This window comes from Neolamprologus multifasciatus, chromosome 3 (assembly GCF_963576455.1).
Source record: "Neolamprologus multifasciatus chromosome 3, fNeoMul1.2, whole genome shotgun sequence".
Taxonomy (NCBI): domain Eukaryota; kingdom Metazoa; phylum Chordata; class Actinopteri; order Cichliformes; family Cichlidae; genus Neolamprologus; species Neolamprologus multifasciatus.
The window spans coordinates 33,119,079-33,135,900 of record NC_140441.1 but is presented as its reverse complement, the minus strand read 5'-3'; the positions used below and the strand labels follow the sequence as shown (position 1 = coordinate 33,135,900).

At 42.1% G+C, this 16,822-nt stretch overlaps 2 protein-coding genes and 1 long non-coding RNA gene across 4 annotated transcripts in view; all 3 read right to left on the bottom strand.

The window, feature by feature from the left end:
* The window catches only part of LOC146522634 (uncharacterized), a 518,363-nt gene that overhangs the window by 296,296 nt on the left and 205,245 nt on the right, over nt 1-16,822 (bottom strand). The window lies entirely within an intron of this gene.
* Nucleotides 1-16,822, bottom strand: part of dachb (dachshund b) — a 129,084-nt gene that overhangs the window by 82,869 nt on the left and 29,393 nt on the right. The window lies entirely within an intron of this gene.
* On the bottom strand, nt 10,118-15,200 carry LOC146522640 (uncharacterized). The gene is made up of 4 exons (XR_014873019.1): nt 13,184-15,200; nt 13,022-13,084; nt 12,861-12,923; nt 10,118-12,755 (listed from the first exon to the last, which is right to left on the bottom strand). It is a non-coding gene; the product is annotated as an uncharacterized LOC146522640 (long non-coding RNA).

Genomic DNA, 16,822 nt, shown 5'->3' with positions numbered 1-16,822 from the left:
AGTAATACACCTGCACTTTTTTTGCCCCCCCCCCCCCCCCCCCTCACCCCCCTCACCCCCCACCCCACACCTCCCACCCCGTTTGGTCGGATTCGTGCGTGTGCGCATGCGCGTTCAGATGTGCTCGGCGCATGCGCGTTCAGGTGTGAAAACACACCCTCTGGGCGGTATCGACTCCTCCTAGTGGGATGGCTTAGGTTATATAGGTATAAAAGTGATCCTTTCACATTCTAAGACCATCACCGTCACGGCCTAAGGAGCACAGACACATCGCGCTAAGGACCCCAACGACTCACCGACCTAAGGAGCACAGAATACCATCTGTATCAACCATGACACCCAGCCAGGACATCGCCCATGCCACAGCCGCTCTAGGTATGTCTACAGGAGTATGCAGCCGGGGTCCTCAACGTAAAAAGCAACGCTGTGAAAATGCCGTAGATGGGACTGTATTTAAGTTAGAATATCGCGGCGCTGAAGGGTATGTGTATACCATTAAATATACCGAAGGGACAGTTGTGCTTAGTGTAGATTGTGGCGAGGGATTGTTTTGGGGGGAACCCCAAAGCATCTCTACCAAAAACTGGAAGCTCTTCCGGACCGTAGTGTGTGCGGACCTGGACAATGTGGGCTTCCCAGAGGTGCTGTATGTTTCCCAGTGGAACAGTGCATCAGGCCCTGAGCTTTACAGGGTTGAGGCTGATCGTTTCAATCGCAACCCTGAAGACTTTATTTTTCTCAGTGCATGTGATGACAGGGATAGTCTTATTGCTTCCAGAGGGCTTGAAAACTGGAGGTTAAATCCTTACCCTCTAAACCTTGAAGAGCGCACAAGATGGTTTAAGGACTTGTTTTTTATACAGTGGTGCGACTGGAGAGGTTTGTCGCGTCTGTTTAGCCAGATTGACGACGCGATCAAGAGGGACAGACTCAACACTGCGTACGAGAGTATTAGAAAACGCCTTGTTTTTGACGATCTGGCGAGTTGTCCGAAGACTGGTTTGCCTGCTACCCTGTGCAAACCTAAAATCATAAGACCTTCCGACAACTAAACAATAAACTGGTAGGTTTAATGTGAGGGGTGTGTGTGGGGTTGCGTGTGTATCTATGTGACAAATTAAGAGCTTGTGGTTTTCATTTTACAGAGAATGACTCGCCGTCGTGGGACCTGTCAGAGTCACCATCAATAGGGCTGCTAATCCCGACCCCCCAGACTCCACCACCCTCACCATCATGCTCGCAGGACCCCCTCATATCAGACCTGTGGGAGGAAACTGTAATCGACATCAAACTCGCAACTCTCCACCTGTTGATGTTGGCGCTGAATGAGTTTCTACAAGAGACATGTTACGGATGCCAAACAGGCCACCCCAGTCAGGTGCAACACAGCTGCTTGCAGGAATTGTCTGAGTATTTCTTCGACACCTACTATGACGATGTGATGATAAGGCTCAAGACTGACCGATTCATCCCAGCCATCCAGCTGTTTGTACGCTCAAACACCACAGATGGGACTGGAACACAAATCCGCAGAGTTGCAGAACACCTCATGTGTGAACTGAGATCAGAGCGAAATATAGTATGCGCCATTAATGACAACATTGTGGACCTGCTAGAAGCAAGTACTTGCGCCCGACGTGTTAAACCAGCCATGCTCCGCATGATTGGAAACTACTGGGGTGGGAGACACCTGGTTTAATGTGTGCTGTTCAAGTATCCATTGTCTGTGATTGTGTCTGTGTGAAAATTAAATAAAAAGACGTGTTAACACCAACTTCTTAGTCATTTGTGGTTTGCACAGTCATGGAAAGCACATTGCATAAAATATATCATGATCCAGCCCATCCTGCGGGGTTGGCCAGTTTAAATAAGCTACGTATAGCGGCAGGGGAGGCATCAGGTGTAACACCTCCAATATCTCAGGTCAAACATTATTTAGAACAAGACGACACTTACACACTCCATAAACCTGTGAGGATCCATTTCCCCAGAAATAGAGTATTGGTGACAGGGATCGACAAACAGTTTCAAGCCGATCTGGTTGACATGTGTGAATATGTGTCAGATAATGATAATGTGAGATATCTGCTAACATGTATAGATGTATTCTCAAAATACGCATGGGTTAGATGCCTAACAAACAAGACAGCGAATGTTGTATCAGCTGCTTTTGAGGATATACTTAGTGAGGGCAGGATCCCTGTGAAACTACAAACAGATGAAGGCAAAGAGTTTTATAATACAACCTTTAAACACCTAATGGAGCGATATAATATCAAACATTTCTCAACAGCTAGCGAGGTTAAATGCAGTATTGTCGAGAGATTCAATCGTAGCTTCAAGGGTAGAATGTGGAAGTACTTAACATCAGCCAACTCCCGGAGATATGTAGATGTCATACCAGATCTCACACAAGCATATAACAATGCTTATCACAGATCTATCCAAATGGCTCCGGCAGAGGTGAATAAGGATAATGAGAAGTCGGTGTTTAACGCGCTGTACAAAACGAGGCCTCAGAGGGAACTGTGCTTTAAATTTAATATTGGCGACACTGTACGAATATCAAAACTGAGAGGAAAGTTTCGAAAAGGATACGAGCAGACCTACACCGATGAGATTTTCACAGTCAAGGAACGTATAGGGAGACAGCCCCCAGTGTACAGACTAGCGGATCTAGCAGGAGAGGTATTGAAAGGGTCATTTTATGAGCCTGAGATACAACGTGTGGTTGTTGATGAAAACAAAACATTTAAAATTGAAAACATATTGGCTAGAAAAAAAGTGGGTCGGAAAAAGCATGTGCTAGTGAAATGGCTAGGATGGCCCGACAGCTTTAATTCGTGGATTCCAGAAAAAGACATCGTTGAGGCGTAATTAACTCAGATGACGCAGCTCTACACACATTCATTCAACACTGAGCATAGTCGGAGAAAGCATGAATAAAAAGAACAACAACAATGCAGGCTTCTATGTAAGCCTCTTCTCGAATGCTTCGGCGCATGTTTACCCGGGTAATAAGATATCTAATTTTAGAACAAAGCTAGCAAAACCTATCGTTTTGGATCAGCCGTATGAGGTTGCTGTTATAGAGATACAGTACCCACGCATATGGATGTCTTTTCCACAAACAGATTCGCAAGTGGAAATTCATGACCCAGTCAAAGATGGAACCATCGCCGTAACCATGATCGAACTGTCTGTGGGTCATTATGCATCTGTGGAACAGATAATAAAAGAATTTAATTTTAAATGTCAGCAGTACCAAACCACTGGAGACCTTAAAATGCAATACAACACAGTTACTAACCATGCCTGTGTTATGGGACCTAGGGGCACTATTCTCACATTTAGAGGGAGACTGGCGGAAATCCTAGGATTCGAAACAGGAGAGCCGTTTGTACTTCATTATAAAAACACATATGCCCCGCACCCCGCAGACATATACGGGGGAAAATATAACATCTTTATTTATGCAGATATCGTTGATTACCAGCTTGTGGGTGACGCCCACGCGAGGCTATTAAGAGCTATAAATATCACGGACGATGACCGCCGCTTGCCTATTCTACAATTTGACAGCCCACACTACACACCTGTGTCAAAGACATTGATCGACGACATAGAAATTGATTTGAAAGACGATCGAAATCAACACATACCCTTTTTATACGGCAAGGTGTTTGTCAAGTTACACTTCCGACCGATAACCCACCATTTTTGAAAAAAAGGATGGCCGTCTACAACACTGATGACTCAAAATATGTAAAATACTACTTATCACAGGCTGGTGGAGAGCTCGGAGGGTATGTTGGGACCAGTACGCAATATGGGTCAGGGCTGGGTGGTTTGTTCCGCAGCTTGTTTAGATTTGCTGTACCACTGTTTAAAAAAGGAGTTAGCATAGTCAAACCACACCTAAAAACAGCCGCATCGGGCATAGTGTCTGATGTCATAACCAACATAACCAGACCCTCAACCACTAAGCAGGACGGTAGCGGATTGTATGTGTATACGCCCAGACCATCTAAGACCCCACCCCCAGGGCAACCGTTGTCTAAAAAGCGTAAAACCACAAAACCTAGCAGGAGAGCTAGCAAACGGACACCGCCACGCAGAGTGAAAAGACCCAGAACCAGTCGTTCTAAAACTGCAGCGTTTGACATATTCTAAATGGCACTGTTACACAGTCATTCTGGAGAATGTGTAAAAACAGAGCTGGACCTGTTTACTGTTCCCTACACACAGACTAGCATTGAGAAAAGTACATTTATCGAAATCCCACCTGTATCTGCAATCACTGATGGAGGGCCGATCGAGTTTTACATCTCATCGTCCGGTGAAGATTACCTGGATCTAAATGACTCATATATCTACACACGTGTGAGAATCACAAACGCTGATGGCTCAAACCTGGCTAGGGACGCTAATGTAGGATTTATTAATTATCCTGGATGCAGCATATTTAGTCAAGTTGATGTTAATTTGGGAGACCGGCTCATTAGTCAATCATCCAACACATATCCATACAGAGGTGTGATAGAATGTCTTATCAATTATAATAAGGACACTTTAGACACACAGTTCAGCACCGGGTTATTCTGTAAGGATACATCATCACACATGAATGACACATCTATAGAAGGAGAGAACCAGGGCCTGGTGACCAGAGGTGGCTACACAGCAAATAGCAGTATTGTTGAATTGATTGCACCAGTACATGCAGACCTGTTTTTTCAAGAAAAACTGTTACTTAATGGAATCGACCTGTCACTGAAATTTGTGCGCTCTAAAGACGAATTTGCTCTCATGACAGCGGATGCCAATGCATACAGAGTTAAAATTGTCTCAGCCAGTCTCTTTGTCAAGAAAGTTAGTGTATCACCGACCGTCAGACTTGCACACAGCAAGGCATTGCACCATGCAAACGCAAAATACACGGTAGACAGAGTGTCTTTAAAGACCTTCTCCATACCTGCAGGGGCTAGAATATCAACAAATGACAATTTATTTATGGGTAGGATACCTAAATTTGTGATCATTGCATTTATAGACAATGAAGCATACACTGGCTCCTACCAGCGTAATCCATTTCATTTTGAAAACTGCGATATAGAATTTATGTCTTTATATGCTGATAGTCAGGCTTATCCTGCTAAACCATTCCAGCCCAATTTCCAGAGAAAACACTATACCAGAGAATTTTACCAGCTGATACAAACCACAGGAAGACATTTAAAGGATAGATCTTTAGCTATTACGCGTGCGGACTTTGGTAACGGCTACACTTTATTCTGTTTCAATCTGGAAGCTGACGAAGGACATTCAGGGAATGTGTCGTTAATTAAAACTGGGAACGTGAGATTGGAAACCCGTTTCAGAAATCCACTACCCCGTACAGTGAACCTCTTGTGTTATTCGGTATTTGATTCAGTCATTGAAATATCTAACATGAGACAGGTGCTCTTGGACTACTATTGAGACAAAAACGGTCATGAACACTATAGAACTATCAGCCGTGATCGGCAGCATTATCAATAAAAACACACATTTCCTAGGCGTGTTAGCCTATGATCAGCTAACCACTGAACGGCTTCAAAGACTCCCTGCTATGAGTATTGTAAACACCCACCCTTCTACGATGCCCGGGGAACATTGGCTTGCTGTTTATATTTCGAGAGACAGACGCGGTTATTTTTTTGATAGTTTTGGTCACTCGTTAGACAGTTTTCCCCCAGCAATAAAGATGTTTCTTCTAAAAAACTGTTCCACTGTTTTATATTCAGGAAAACAAGTGCAGAACGACTTCTCCATCACATGCGGTCAACATTGTGTATTTTTTTTATATCATGTGCAAAATGGTGTATCTTATGAGCGTGTGCTTAACATGTATGGGTCTGATTTAATTTGTAATGATGCTATGGTGTGTCGATTTGTCAACAACATACAACCTGTTGCTGTATGCAGTGATTACGTGTGTGTGCAATGCGGATACTGACATGTACTAATGAGAATAATAAAAACAACATGAGAGCATGATAATCGAGTCAATGGTATTTATTATCAAATCTCGTATATAAATATATAGATTTACAACATACATTGTTTAAACATAAATAAAAGAAATCAAACATTAAGCCGTAATAAAAAAGAAAAACATATATTTAACAATAATAAAGACATAATATATTTAACAGTAATAAAATAAAACAAAACAAAACAATTTAGCAGCAATAAGTGAAAAAAAACATTACAGTAGAAAAAACACCAAACAGCAAATATTTTTAGCAGAAAAACAATTTCAGGTGCAATAAGAAAAAACCTGAATTCAAAAATCCAACCACTCTACAGGACCCCCCTTTAATTTGTTTTTTTTATTCTTTATTTTTTTTAGTGTACTATGTCGCAGCGGTCCACCAGGGGTGATCTTTTTTGGTGTGTGTTTTAAAAAACCAGGGTCTTCAGACAGTGTGTGATCGGTTTTATACATGGCGACGGTCTTACGTATGCCTGTGTTAGATATGGCTGATAACGGTACGTTTAAATCTGAGACAGCTTTTAAAAACTCTGTCCAGCCGATAGGTCTCAAACCCTCAGAGGGTGTGTGTGTGGTTGTGACGCCTTTAATTAGATCATAAATGTGTGAACCAGGGATGGTGTGTTTATCAACAACAATTTCGCCTTTGTCGTTGTAAGAGATCAAGTGTGGCGAACGGCTCACCGCTGATAGAATAAGTTCTGCATTCCTCCTACACCTTTTAGGTATGTGTGTTAAAACATTCTCCGCAACAAGATCCCTCACCCCTGCATCACCATGAACAGGCGATGTGTCCGCCGACTGGGGTTGCACATCCCTGTTAAATTGTTCAGGTAATGATAAAGACAATACATTCTTTTCACGGGCACCTTGTCTCACAAGGGTAAGGTATCTTTGGAGAATATCGCTGTATTTTTTAGCCTTCTCATACACATCTATGTCAGAATCTTGTAACACTTGTAACATCTCCTTGTCCAACTCGTTCTGAGACTGTTGTCTGATGCTGCCTGTTTGCTGCTGCTGCTGCTGCTGCTGTTGCTTTATTAAGTCCAACTGGTGTTGGGGTACCAAAAACATCTTTTGCACATGTTCCATTTTCACCTGTTTGCTATCAGACTGGTTATGAAAGGGATTGCAGCCCCTAATAGCGGCAGTAAAAACCCTCCAGATTGGTTGATTGTCTTTCTCTTTTTCAAAGTTTTTATTTTTTTGTCTGCAATCAGTCTGATTATTGATTTTTTCTTTTTCAGCTGTTTGTACTGCTGATTGGTCAGTGGTATGTTACCATGCAATACATTAAAGGCTATCTCACACAGCGCATTGATAAAATCTAAGTTTGAATTACTAATAATAACTCTGCGTAGAGTAGGAGGAGCCCTGTATATCATCTCCAACAGAGACAGATTCCTCCGCATGCGTGATGACATCCTTTCACCTCTTTGCTGATTTTTGTTTTGGAATGTAAACAACCGGACGCTCTGATAGTAAATTTGTTCTGAGTCTTAAATAGTCCGGGGTCTTAGCTTTATAGTCTATTAAAAGATACCCGTATGTTGTGGATGTGGCATCATTAAACGCTTCTATAAAATATTTAGTATTACCCGGAAACATTTGCCTACCTAAAAGCATAACCTGATATTTATCTCTCGGATTTTTAAACAATATTAGATAGTTAGTGTTCAAGGAAATGGTTCTACTGGATTTTCCTTGAATAAACAAATTCTGAACTAGATATATACAACTCAAATTCCTATGATGCACATACTTTGTGAACACATTTTGAACTTCTAAATTGTTAGCTGCATCGTTCATTACATCGTCTATAATTAACAAATTGTTCTTTTCTGCAGGAAGAAGGGTGTCATCAGCAAGAGATTCGGGTATACCGTTAACAAAGTTTATGTCTCTTATCTTAAGAAGCTGGTCATATAATGGCTGCCAGCATGAGTATATATATACAATATTGTCAATGCTGCATGATATAATCCGGGAAGAATTTTCAATTATGCTTTTAACAAAAAAAGTCTTGCCGCAGTTACTGGGACCGCTGACCACCATACTGAACGGGTGCTGCAACCGGGCGTCAAACCCCTGTTCTAATTTAAAATCCATAAGGTACGGTTGTATAGTCTGGGAGCACACGGCGCTTATTGTAAACAACTTTAACTTTTTTCACAATGGTTTTATTCTTCAAATGAAGCTTCTTTTTATCGCGTCTGATGCTATCAGACACGGCAACTAGGTGTGCGTCTGATGTCTGATTGGTTACAAACTTGTGGACTAAACCTTTCAAGGATTCATGGGTGACAACTTTTGAGTTTAGTGCGTTCAGTGTCACGCCTTTACATTTGACCTGGGTCTTGCCCAACGATGTGTGATACGCGTAGCATTTTGGCCCACCGGAAACAAATTCCGCTATGTAATCCTCCACACCACCCTCTCCACAGTCTAATTCGCTTGTGAGATCCCCCAGAAACGGACCTAGAGGAGGCATCCACTCGCCAGGGCGTGCCGTGAAAATGACACTGTCCGTGTCACAATACAGCACGCGCTGCTGCAAGTTGTCTAGCAAATCATACAGCATGAGTCTGGCGTGTGCAGTGGTCATGGCCCCGACAAAAACATTAACGTCCTTAACACGGGAAGCTCTACCATCAGCATGCCGCCACTGCACCATTGCGACGTCGTCAGAGATGAAACAAAACTGACGCACGTCGTACTGGTCGCTAAACATTAGCTGGCTAAATCTGGAAGGGTCTGTAATGAGCTCAGATGATGCCATATTTGACCTCATGCTGAAACGACCCCATAACGAGTTTAGCAACAGCTTGTTACAGTTACGAACAGCTTTATTTACACAAATCTTGGATGGGTCTAGCATTATTCCCTCCTTCTCATAATACTCGTCTATGTACTTCTTCTGTTCGTCAGGTGTCTTGACGTGTTCAGGATACCCCGAGGCCTCCTGTTTGAGTTTTAGGAAGGCTTTCACATAGTCTTTAAACAATGTGTCGGTCTTATTGGGGAAATGCCACACCTCATCAATAGCAAGAACCTTGTATCCCTTCTCAACAGCTTTTTCAAGCTCAAATGAGACCCAAGTGCCTTTCAATACCCGCTCACTGTCCCTGTGCCCACATGCAGTATGCTGGTTTTGGTCTTCAGCACACATGCTGCAGAGTGGAAACATCAGTTTTCCGTGGCACCTGTAGGGAAGGACGGGGTGAAAAAGACCCTTAGGGGGGAGCACTGTGCATTTAACAAAGCCGAAATAATTTTCTATCTTGTCAAAGTTGGTGTAAATGACTTGAGGGTGTCCTACAGGATAGTCTTTTTTAGACTGCACTGTGGGATAGAGACTGGTGAAGTCGTAGTAAAATATTTTTTCATCACAACCAGTCTTGTGGTACAGCTTTATAGCATTTGTGCGACCTCCAAAAAGAGCGTCTCGGGGATTCATGCGTTCTGGCTTTCTGTATGTGTGCATGAAAGCCACAACTGTAGGGTCTGTCTGCTTCAAGCCAGCCCATTCACATTCCCACATCACTATTACGCTCACACTGTGTTGTGATCTCAGTGCATCAACTTTGTCACAAAACATGCGATGCAGCAGTCCATAGGATGCTTTGCTGACAGGATTAACTTCGCTCTCGGGGTAACATTTAACACAGCCGTGGTGAAAACATCCTGCAAATTCATAAGCTGTATTACTTGTGGGGTCAAAACCGTCCACAAAATACGGTCCAACCCTCTGTTCGCCTCCTCTGAGAGCATGTTTTACCACTTTGTTGGTGGTATGGGACACGTATTGAAGCCATTCGATAGAGACGTTAGAAAACGTCTTATTCTGCTCAACGTATGCCCCGTCATACGTGAGAGCGAGCGTGTCTCTAGGCAGAAACAGCGTTTTATACACACCCATACTAAATGCAGCCAAGGTGGTATACATGAATGGATCAACTTGTGTACAACCCAGTAACGTGTCACGATAAATGCTGCATGCTTTACGCAGGACATCAACATCGTTAACACAGTAACGCCTGAGTTCAGCCTGAAAATCAAAGGGATTCTGTGAGGCAACCTGGTACCATTCCATGAATCGCACCTTATCGCTTTCAGACATGTACTCATAGCCGTAGAAGGAGGGGTCTGGGTACGGGCCCACATAATGCTCATTATCCCTCGTATTAAACCTGTGTGGGAAATGGCCCTTCTGCAGGTCTTGAAAACCTAAAGCAGAGGGTATTTTGGCAAGGCCCATGGGCAAAAAGCTGAACGAATCAATCCATCGCTGGTCATAGTCCCTGTCATACATCAAAATCACACGGCTGCCGCTCATTATGACACTAGGTGTTATGCACTGTCTGACAAAGTACTCGAGGAGTATGTAGTTGTCAAAGCCAGATGCATTATGTGCTATGAAAGTGTACCCACGAAACCTTGGGCGTCTGTAATGTTGCACAAACGCCTCCACACACTTTAATGTGTTAAATGTGAACTTATTGCCCTTCAGATCAGACGCACACACAAAGTTAGCCTCGTGTTTACCGTTGTGGTACCTAGTCTCGAAATCATATAAAATGTATTTATCGGTAGGCTTCTGTTTTTCAACAGGCTGTATGAAACACTGATGGTCGGAGTCTCCGGTTAATTTAGGCTCGCGGCAGTGCTCGCATCTAGGCTGGGCACATCTGTGTGGCGATTTCTTGGATTCTTTATATGTGGTGCCACAGTGCATGCAATGTTTCATATTATCACAGGGGATCATGTTGTGTTTTAATTCTGGTAATTTGTGTTGCTGGTAACAGTGTTGTGATTTGCAGATGCGGTTACAGTCGCTGCATTTCACTGTGGGACCCCTGTGGTGTTGACAGAGTGTATAACATGTGTTACATCTATGTTTACAGGAATGATGTAATGGTGAATTATATGTACTGTAACAGAAATTACACACATAGGATGCACCAAGAAAAGCGGTTGGGTTTAAAATCATGTGGTAATGTTGATTATGGAGATACATCATCAACGTGTTTGTGTTTGGCTCTTCATGTGTGAAAAAACATTCCAGGCGTTTACGCCCTTCTGTGTGGTAATAGATTACAATCTTAATGTTGAAGTGCTTCTCAAATTTACTGACATCTGTGAATGATACTTGCTGCTTGTCGCATAGACCTACTTCAGCATGCATCCGTTTAGCTGTAGCGAGTTTTTCTAGCTCAGAGGCTGATGAGTTTAATGAATGTGCTATACATAGGGAGAAGCACAAATTGTTGTGTGTGTTGTTTGGTGTGTATAAATGTCTGCCTTTCTTTGAGAGAATCTCATCATAAGGGATTTGTGCCAGTCTTAAGCGAGCCCCACCACTACTGTTCTGAGCTACCGTGACAATAAACTCTAATTCATCATCACCGATAGATTCATCATTACTCTGCATAACTTGTGCAATTCGATCGAGAAACAGCTCCGGATCATACCGATCATCAGCGTTTAAAACAGCCTGAACATCTGAAGCCAGCGAGGGGCCACGCAGGACTACGTTTAGAACGCTGCCCTGTTGAGATCCATCCACAGCTCGGTCTACCACATTGGCTAAGCACTCGCGCACTCGCGCAGGTACTTGTTCTGGATGATCAAGACTTATACCCCTAAAATCAAGGCGCTCACGCAATTCGCGAGCATTAAAATTAGGTATCTCTCTAATGTGTGGCTGGGAGCGCCTGCCAGATCCAGATTGCACAACGGGCTCAATCACGATAGTATCACTTTGTGAGAAATTTACAATGACTGAGGGGGTGTGTGGTGTTGCAGCGGTGCCCGGACACGCATGTGCGTCTGTAGTACTAGTAGAAGCGGTAACAGACTCAATAACAGCAGCAGCAGCAGCAGCAATACGGTTAGCATCAGTAACAACAGTGGTCCGAGCATCACCTGATGTACTACCACTATTATTAACAACAACAATAGACCCATCAGCAATAGCAGGCGTAGGAACAGTCTGACGAGGATGTGTATCAGATGAGGCTGATGCAGGCACACTATTAAGTCTAGCTATAAAATTGTCTAATTTGTTATCTGTTTCTTCAGCCCACTGCATAAAAGCCTCTAAGTCAAAACATCTAACAGGACTGGAGGTTCCGTTATTATGTTTAAATAATTTATTTGGAGGGTCCATGGTCTGGATTTTAAAAGTCAGGGACTTGAAATTTTGCTGCAGATGATGTCTAATGTACTACACACTTTTTTTATGAATTTGATAAACTGTTGGTTTTGTATCTGTGCTTCTTGGTGGTATTGATTGAGTCTAGCTTCAATCAAACATAATTTATCAACTAATGAAGCTATATGACTCTGTTCAACAGGTTGAGCGTCTGAAACCTTCATGTAAGCATCATACGCCGCTGATATTTGAGAGTCTGTTATACCGTCGTCTTCAAAATCTACGTGTGAATCAATGCTATTTCTGACACATTCTGGTGGGGTGGGTATATGAACAAGATCGAAATCTGATATACTGTATTCAAAAACATCAGAGAAATCACGAGGCAAGCACTCACTCGGGGGTGTTGCAGGACCGCTGATGAAGATCGCTTCTGATTCTCCACTGTTGCACAAAGGTCCAGGTTTTTGTTGTTCTGGGAGGTCGATACTGCTTAAACATTCCAAAAACGTCTGGAGTACGGTGTCCTGATCATTATGTGGAGGGGTACTGTGCTGCAGTCTGTGAAGATAGATATGTGTTAAAACATTTATACAAGCACCCATTTCAAACAGAATAAGCGTGTCTCCCTCTCTATCTCTTTTTATCTAATTTATATATATATACCTTGTAGTGTGCGTTATTCCTGACGGCCCTGGTTCTCCGCACATAAGGTTCTCTGGCGTGGCTCTGTATGTGTAAAACGGTCGGTTTTAGAACATTTGGAATTGTTTAAACCCATTTGCTGTTTTTTAAATACACAATTATACACCCCGTTGTATACATACCTTTTGTAAGGATTGGCTCTGTGGTCGCGGTGTCTGAATGTTTTCCTGCTCAGTTTGTTAACCCTGGAACAAATCAAAGAAAAACTCTGTTATTATATAATTTAAAACAATCGCAACCTTAAAACATACATACGATTAAAAATCGCGTAATTCTGTACACACCTTGTGCCTGTTAGAGATGTTGTTCCATCTTTAAAATCCCCCGTTTCTAAAGAAAAGGGTGCTGTGCCGTTCTCCCGAACTCCTGAAAATTAAGCTTTTGTTTTAGGAAAAAGATAGTTTGAATATCCTATAATATGTTAACATAACACTTTTAAAAATACAATAATAGGTTTTGTTTTACTTACCGCTTAAGATGTCCATGTTATAAAGAACGATGATAGTTTTGATGGTCTCAAAGAAAGTAATGTTGTCGCGACGAATGGTGAGTTCACCCTGAGCTTCGCATAGGTCTCGGTTAAATACCTTCTCCAGGAACAATGCCAGTACACAACTGCTTCACACCTTAAGTTCACACTCCCATGCTACTTCCCAGAGTTCTCGAAGAGACAAAAGACACCTAGTCTGGAGGTCCTGTTTCCCACCATCAACCTTACTACACCCCACCCTCCCCCCTACCATTTGTCTAGACAGGTTTGCCTTAGTTCAACATTGCGAAATCCCGATTTTTAAATAAAATGATCGCATCAACCCTGTAAAGAAAACTAGTTAAATTAAATAAAACGCTTGTGAACATGCCGACATTACCCATTCGGAAGAAATTCCCACTTGTGCCGTTTTCAAAATAAATTGCATGTATCGCAGCAAGCTGAGATATTGTCAGGTTTATAAAATTAGTCTAGCCTCAGTACACAACTGCTTCACACCTTAAGGTTCACACTCCCCAAGCTACTTCCCAGAGTTCTCGAAGAGACAAAAGACACCTAGTCTGGAGGTCCTGTTTCCCACCATCAACCTTACTACACCCCACCCCCTACCATTTGTCTAGACAGGTTTGCCTTAGTTCAACATTGCGTAATTCCGATTTTAAATAAAATGATCGCATCAACCCTGGAAAGAAAACTAGTTAAATTAAATAAAACGCTTGTGAACATGCCGACATTACCCATTCGGAAGAAATTCCCACTTGTGCCGTTTTCAAAATAAATTGCATGCATCGCAGCAAGCTGAGATATTGTCAGATTTATAAAATTAGTCTAGCCTCAGTACACAACTGCTTCACACCTTAAGGTTCACACTCCCCATGCTACTTCCCAGAGTTCTCGAAGAGACAAAAGTCTTAGTTCAACATTGCGAAATCCCGATTTTTAAATAAAATGATCGCATCAACCCTGGAAAGAAAACTAGTTAAATTAAATAAAACGCTTGTGAACATGCCGACATTACCCATTCGGAAGAAATTCCCACTTGTGCCGTTTTCAAAATAAATTGCATGCATCGCAGCAAGCTGAGATATTGTCAGATTTATAAAATTAGTCTAGCCTCAGTACACAACTGCTTCACACCTTAAGGTTCACACTCCCCATGCTACTTCCCAGAGTTCTCGAAGAGACAAAAGTCTTAGTTCAACATTGCGAAATCCCGATTTTTAAATAAAATGATCGCATCAACCCTGGAAAGAAAACTAGTTAAATTAAATAAAACGCTTGTGAACATGCCGACATTACCCATTCGGAAGAAATTCCCACTTGTGCCGTTTTCAAAATAAATTGCATGCATCGCAGCAAGCTGAGATATTGTCAGATTTATAAAATTAGTCTAGCCTCAGTACACAACTGCTTCACACCTTAAGGTTCACACTCCCCATGCTACTTCCCAGAGTTCTCGAAGAGACAAAAGTCTTAGTTCAACATTGCGAAATCCCGATTTTTAAATAAAATGATCGCATCAACCCTGGAAAGAAAACTAGTTAAATTAAATAAAACGCTTGTGAACATGCCGACATTACCCATTCGGAAGAAATTCCCACTTGTGCCGTTTTCAAAATAAATTGCATGCATCGCAGCAAGCTGAGATATTGTCAGATTTATAAAATTAGTCTAGCCTCAGTACACAACTGCTTCACACCTTAAGGTTCACACTCCCCAAGCTACTTCCCAGAGTTCTCGAAGAGACAAAAGACACCTAGTCTGGAGGTCCTGTTTCCTCAATGTCTGGGAGGTGTGGGGTGGGAGGTGTGGGGTGGGGGGGGGGGGGGGGGGGGGGGTGAGGGGGGTGGGGGGGGGTGAGGGGGGTGGGGGGGGGGGGGGGGGGCAAAAAAAGTGCAGGTGTATTACTACTCCCACCAAACCTTCCCATCAGTGTTTACTTTCACTCCAAAAATTCAATTACAGCCACTTTAAGCCTCTTATTATTGCAAACTGCCATGTAAACACCTTAAAGACCAGCTTATCCTATTGGATTTCAACTGTTACTCCACACCAGAGATTAGACTTTTGAGTATGAAACACTTAAAAGGACCAAAGTAAAACACACAATAGTTATTTAAGCAAACGTAGAAAAGTCCAGCTAATATTGACTCAACATTACACATCTGTATTGATAATATGAGCTTTTAAGTGCTTTTTTTCTGCAGAAAAATGACCAAAAATAAACTTCTAAATCAATTTTTTTGCTACTTTCAGTTGTCCTGATGTGAGGGTAGATTACATATATTATACAGTGTTGGGAAGGTTACTTTTAAAATGTATTCCACTACAGATTACAGAATACATGCCCCAAAATTCTGTAACGTATTCCGTTACGTTACTCAATGAGAGTAACGTATTCTGAATACTTTGGATTACTTAATATATTATCATGCTGTTTACAACTACGTGAATGTGATTTATTACTATTACTGAAGGTCCGCGGCTTCGAACCGTAGTAAAGGGACCTCTGGCTAATACGGTGCGTTCTGTGTCAGGCTCGTAGCCGAAAAATTGCTTTACTTTGTTGTCTGGGTCAAGTTTGCTAGCGAGAGACAGAGAGAGGCGTTGAAAGGCTGCTCCAACGGAGCTTGTTGTTTCAGAGGAAAACACGAACACGGTGTACAGTCGGGTCTTAATAGCTTACTTACAACTGGGCTCGTCAGGAACTCTTTTTGGCTGCAGTGGTTATTATTATATTTACATGCTTCCAGCTCCCGTTTCTGCTCGATGACAGCTCGTACTTTTCCACTCTCCTTTTTCTCCAGTCCTGAATATCACGGCACAAGCAGGATTCACTGCACTGTTAATGTTAGCTAGGGCTGGGTATCGTCACTGATTTCTAGAATCGATTCAATTCCAATTCACAAGGTCCAGAATCGATTCGATCCACGATTCGATTTAATTCGATTTAATTCGATTCGATTCGATTCACTTCGATTTGAATATGGAAAATTTTGACAGTCAGAAATATTATAATTCAGATTAGTACATTTACATATTTTTGTATCTATAAAAAGGAAGCTGACACACGCAAGACTTTATCAAAGGTGTGAGCCACAGCAGAGGCCTTTGTGTCAAAGTAGCTGAAGATAAAACACAGAAACACATGAAGGTGATTTTTCCTGGCCTGGGATTTTATAAAAATATTCTGCAGTATATCAAAAACAAAAGAAAACCATTAATCAACATATGAACATTACCTCTGAAGTTACAGCGGTTTTATTAGAGACACGGCTAAGCATTTTGCATTTTGCATAATTTTAAAAAGTTTAAATTTGTTCAGCATTGAACGGCAGAAATTAGGTTTTCTTTTCGGAAGTATATAAAACGGAAAGAAAAAAAAAGTCGGCCGATAGCGCTGTAAACAAAGGTAGACTTGTGTGTAACAAGC